General features: G+C 43.1%; 1 protein-coding gene across 1 annotated transcript in view; it reads left to right on the top strand.

Moving 5' to 3' along the window:
• The first annotated feature begins 396 nt into the window (after positions 1–396).
• Positions 397–6,000, top strand: part of LOC136119230 (monocarboxylate transporter 1) — a 35,063-nt gene continuing 29,459 nt past the window's right edge. Inside the window, exon 1 of the mRNA XM_065872658.1 lies at positions 397–554. The gene's annotated coding sequence lies outside the window, so the exon portion shown is untranslated. The remainder of the gene's footprint in view (positions 555–6,000) is intronic.

Below are 6,000 nucleotides of genomic sequence, written 5' to 3'. Positions count from 1 at the left end.
CCCATCCGTCCTTATCGGTTTTCCCCTTTTCTCTGGCAGAGACTGAGGGCGAGATCGACGTTGGTGTCCCAGATGCGAGTAGGTCACCCCGAGGTCCTCCGACGGCTGGCCGAAAAGGCGAGTCCCCCACAGCAGTGCTGCAACGCGGTCGGCGTTGCATAGCGGGGCGCAGCTTTCGGGTCCTGTCTGGCCGCCGGTCACGTGGCGGGGAGGGGGCGCCAGCGCGCGCGCGAGAGTGAGCAGGCGCGCGCCTGAGAGCTGTGGAGGCCCGAGTTGCGGTTCGGGCGTGAGTGTAGGGGGGAGGGGGCGGTGGCCGGGAGGGCCGACTCCGCCCCCTGTGCGCATGCTCCGGCCCCGGCCAGTTATAAAGCAGCCTCGCTGGCCCGGCCCGACAAAGTGCTGGCGAGCTGCGACGTGACTACTCGGTCGCGTGGGTTCCCGGGCGAGCAGACTAGGCAGCCGGTGAAAGACGCTACCTGGACCCTGGGCCCTGCGGGACTCCAGCCGCGCCGCGGCGTCACGTTCACGCTCGGCGCCGCGAGCCGCGCATAACGGTTAGTTGGTAACTGGCGGCCGCACGTTCGGCCGGGACCCCGCGGTGCCCTTGCTTCCTCGGCTGGGTCGGAGGGAGCCTCGGGGGAGTGGAGGGCTTGGTCTCCGGGGGAGGGGGGGCGGCCGGGCGGGGGCATCTTGGCCGCAGCAGCCACGTGGCCTCGGAGCGCAGCGTTGGTGAAGGAGACCCTGAGGCACTGGGGACAGCGCTTTTCCCAGCAGAGCTGCAGCCCAGTTGTCAGGTGCGGGCCACCGGCCTGGTCGAGGAGTGGGGTCGAGGTAACGGTGACCTTGGGGAAGTCGCTTCTCCTCTAGTGTTAAGTAGGTTGCTCCGGAGATGCTTTTGATCTGGGAAAGGATCGACGTGAGGCCGATTCACGTGGTGCCTCCAGACTGCTGGCGGCTTTCTCCCGGTACTCGGGGCGGGAGTTATTTTGGACTCGTGGCACGCCCGCCCCAACCTCCTCGGCCAGCCAATCCTTGTCCCACCTGGCGACTTGGCGGTAGTGGCCTGAGGGAGCTGCAGTCCCCGCAGCCTAGGCGTGACTGCAGTGTCTGAGAGGACTTTGAGGAGAGGACGTTGCAACTGGCAGACGCCCGGAGTGGTGCTGACGGGAACTCTTTGTCATTCAACCTGTAGCTACAGAACGTCCGCCGCAGCGCCCTCGCTCTGGGGCTTTAAGGCGGCCCTGTCGGGAGGAATCTGAAGCATAGCGTTACGCTTGGTCTGATCCACGCTTTTTGTTCCAAATACATCCTCTTTTTCCACGTGCGTTTTAACATTTCATTTATTTGTCATGACTTATTTGGTGCGACAAGCAGTTAGTTGCCAAAACTAGTTTGTAATTAATCTTAATCAAAAAAAAAACATTACTCCCCCCAAAACAAACGTTACTACTTTAGTCGAGTTTCCAGTTTGCTTATAAACTAGGCATCTACTGATAACAGTAAAATGTTGACAAGCTACTTTATTTGTCAGAACTAGTTTTGAATTTTTTTTTCAAAAATTATTCTGGTTTCGAAATAAAATGTGTACACTTCAGTGCCCTGATAAAACAAATGTGGGTATAGTTACTAGAGGAATGTAGTGATAGGGTGAACTCTGAATTGTGTGAGAGTTTGAAAGAGTGTAAGTAGGAATTAGCCATTAATAAGCAGTTTTGATGTCAGCTACCAGACCAGTGAGGTGATGCAGAGAGTATGTATTTTAGTGTAGTTTTTTAGTTAGGCACTAAGTATACCTATAAATCCGACTTTTATACCGTAGGGTATAATTTTGCCTTCAAATTGCCATAGATATAATAAAGAATTTAAGAAATCTAGCCCTTAAAACAAGTATTGGGTAAGTATTAAACAAAAGTTGCACTTCAGTAATTCAGGGATTAGATAGATGCTGTTCTTTCATTGGATTGCAGTGATCCTTGTTAAAAATGCAAGTTAATGGTCTGGGGAGCATTACCTGAGTTCTTTATAGCTGAATAGGTTCAAAGGTTTAGTTGTAAGGTTAACATAATAGGCTATAGCATACCTAAGCAGATTAAAAAGGAAAAAGGATCATGCCACCATAGGATGAACCAACTGATCAGTGTTTCAATAGTTTACATATTTTTAGCCTTTTAAATATTAATGCATATAACTCTGGAAAAGATGTTAATGACCAGCTAGTCAGTTTCCCTTATTTTATAGATTAGGAAGCTAAGGTTGGAGAGGGTAAGTGACTTCTCATCTTAGTTCTGAAAACTTTTTAATGGTTGGGTGGAGATGATGTGTCTTTTGACTCCCATTTAGTGAGTTCGGCGCTCCTGTGCGTTCTCTAAAATTATAAATGTAGATATGAATTATCTCATGCCAAAAAACAGTTATTTTAAATAATAACTTCCTAACTTCTTACGTCCTTCATTCCCACTATATTTTACATCCACTTCATAATATGCATGCCTATGCAGGATTTAGGTCCCTGTAAATGCCTACATGGCCAATCTCATTTTGTTAGAGGACAAGGTTTGATTTGATTTATTATTGGGTGCCAGGCACTAGGATTCAGAGAGAGCTAGGATTCAGCAATGAACAAGTTCTAGCCCTGTCACTCCCAGAGTTTATGGTGTAACTGGAAAACAAATGTATAATTACCAGAACAAGTACTCTTTACAAACAAGTATTGAGTATATGATCGAGGAAGTACAGGTTCCTTTGGGAACAAATACTGTATTATGTAGGTGTGAGAAAACTCCCAATTTAGTATAGAAGCAAAGGTAGGCCTCTCTGAGGAAATGCTATTTAACCCGAGAATTGAAGGATGAATAGGAGCTAGCTAGGCCAGGGAGTGATAGTGGAAAGAGCATTACAGACATGAGTACTAAAGCTACAATCAGTACAGGGTACATTAGAAAAACGTATAGAATTTCACCAAAGCTAAAGCATGAAGAGGGAGCAGAGAGAATGGAGAAAGATGGAAGTAGACAATATCAGATAATGAAAGGCCTTATTAGTCATCTTAAGGAAATAGGGAAGGGACTAGGTAAAAAAAAACTTAAGGAAGTGCTTCGGTCTTGAAGCTAAATGAAGCAGTTTAATGGTTTTAAATGGGGCTGGGAATAGCATGATCAGATTTTGAATTTTAGGAATATCACTCTGGATTCAAAGTGGAGAACAGGTTGGAGGGAGGCTGTTGGAGTTTTGTGAGACCACAGTGATGGACAAGATGGACAGTAGTGGGAAGATGGAAGAGAGAGGGGAACAGATAGGATTCAGTGATAGACCAGATGTGGGAGATAGGGGAAGCCAGAGAAGTTAAAAATATCTCCCAGGTTTCTAGCTTGAGCAAATGAGTTTATTATTTTTCTCCATTTAACCAATGTGGACATTAAGAGGTTGTGTGACTAGCCCAGGGCTGTTCAACTTGTAAGGGTTGGAAACAAGACTGAAATCCATCTTTGTCCTTTCTGTGTTTTTGCTGTTATTGATAGTAATTTTTTTCCCTTCTAAATAATTGATTATGGAAAGTTTCAAACCCAATTGAAGTTTCAAACAGCCATTACTGTTTCATCTATACTCCTACTTACTCCCTGCTGCCCCCTACTGGATTATTGTGAAGCAAAACATAGATATGCATTTCATCTGTAAATATTTCAGTGTATCTCTAGAAGATATGACTTAAAAAACCATAACCACAATACCATTATCCCACCTTTAAGCATTAACATCACCAAATAACCAGGCAGTATTCAAATTTTCCTAAATTGTTTCAAAGTAAGTGGTCTGTTTGATTGGGATCCAAATTACATTTGGTTGGTATGTCTTTTAAACTACAGGTTCCCCTTTTCTCTCTTATTTTCCTCATAAGTTATTTGTTGATGGAACCGGGTTATTTTTTCTGCAGTTTCCCTCATTCTGGATTTTGTTGAATGTCCCTCTGGTATATAGGTTTAACATGTTCTCCTATCCCTCGTATTTTCTGTAAATTTGTAGATAGATTGAGGTTGGATTTCTGAGAGGAGGCATGGTGTGGTGGAGAGGGCAAATATAATTCATAGGTGGTGGTGTGTATTTTTCCATCAGGAGGCATATGATGTTTGGTTGTCCCTCAGTCTGCTATATTGATGGCCTAGTTCCGTTATTTCATTAGTGGTTTGCAAGTGGCAATAATTTAATTGTGCCTTTAATTCTAACATTCCTTCGTAATTGATGAGCTAGAATACCTCTATAAAAGAGAGGTAGTTGGAATAGGAAGGACAAGTTAAAAGTTTGTGTGCTTTAATACAATATCATATATGATCACAACACTTTCTTTGTGGAGAAATGTATTTCAATGTAACAAGGTACATCCTCTTTAAAAAGCCGGTACATATTTTGTTAGGTTGTTTTTTAGCACTTGATGTTAATGTTTCGAATAGCTTTTAGTATTTGGGATATTTAGAATTTCTGTTCTTAAATTGGTAGGGATTCTTTTGGTCTTTGTTCTTTCTTGAAGAGCTTATCTGTTCCCATAGCTTTGGGGGAATTTCTGGTAGAATCACTCCCTAACCAAATCTAAATCTCTAGCTGTAACCAGATTACAGATTTTAAATTCCTTGAGGACAGGGATTGACTACTCCAGGTAGCCAAACTTAAAATCTGAGTCATTTTAATAGTTCTCCAGTGGGCCCCCACTCTACCAAATGCAATTAAGTGCCAGCCCCTTCTCCCCTTTGGTGTCTCGTGTCCACTCCTTCCCACCCCATTTACTCCCCTTTTTCATTCTTATTACTGCTACCTAATTTAGGCTGCTGTCATTATTAGATTGGTACAGTGGCCTTTTAAGTTGTATGTGACTCATCCTTTAATTTGCCCTGACAAATTTTTCTCCATGCTTTTTTCCTCTAATTTTTTTCTTTTACCTCTCCCTCTTCTCCCTCCTCTTCCTCCTCTTCCCCTTTCCCTTCCCCTTCTCCTTCCCCCCACCTCTTTCTCCCTCTCTGTTTTTGGTTGTAGGATCCATTTTATAATGGATTTATGGCAGGAAGACTAGTGTAGGTGACCTGTTTGAGCCATAGTGTCTTGCAGACAAGTGATTAAAAGAGCAATAATGATCTTATAGAAATGGTGATTTCTCTCCTGGGACCCCAGTATACACAATAGCTACATGAGTTCACATCCAGGACAGTGTGACTGGCTGCATGGGCTAAGCCATTGAAGACTGCTACTGACCTTTTATGCAGAAACAGTAGGATCCAGCTCCTTTGGTTGTCCACACTCCCCTATTGCTGATCACAACTACTCATAATGTTGAATCCGATTTGATTACAATGACTTAGCCTTCATATAAAGGAGAAATTCCTCAAAATATACAGGCATTGTAAGCTGCATATTTGATTATTTGTTGAAAAATATTTCTTCCCTGTGATTTTGCTCTTATATAAATCTTCGGAAGACTATTGAGTGAAGGCCTGATGGTACAGTTCTGGTGTGTTAAACTATCTTGGATAATAATAGAGCTTAACAGAGCTTTTGTAAATTGCCTTATTGAGCTTTTGAGAATGAAAGCTAAGTTTTTACTTTATTAACTTTCTCTTCTGTTCCCCAATCAGAGATTTTAACCTGGGATCTGCAGATTGATGCTCCATGTTGGATGGAATTCAGGGAGTCTGTGAACTTGGTTGGGGAAAAAATTACATCTTTTCATTAACCTCTAAGTAAAATTTAGAATTTTTCAACTATGAATGCAGGCAACAAACCATAGTAGTATTGGCAGTACCTGTGACTTTGTCACCAATGGAAATCACATATTTTCGTGTCATGATACAGCGGCTGCAGCTATCTTGAAATTGTTCAAATTCATCACTACTTTGAAATTACTGTGGTTATTAGACCCACTGCTAGATCTTATCTAATTTCGTACTTTAAAAATCACATTATATCCAATTTTAAATGTTTTGACAATAATACCTTTGTATACATTTAAAAACATTC

This window comes from Phocoena phocoena, chromosome 1, assembly GCF_963924675.1.
Source record: "Phocoena phocoena chromosome 1, mPhoPho1.1, whole genome shotgun sequence".
NCBI lineage: Eukaryota > Metazoa > Chordata > Mammalia > Artiodactyla > Phocoenidae > Phocoena > Phocoena phocoena.
The sequence above is the reverse complement of the archived record's forward strand: the minus strand, read 5'-3'. Positions and strand labels throughout refer to the sequence as shown.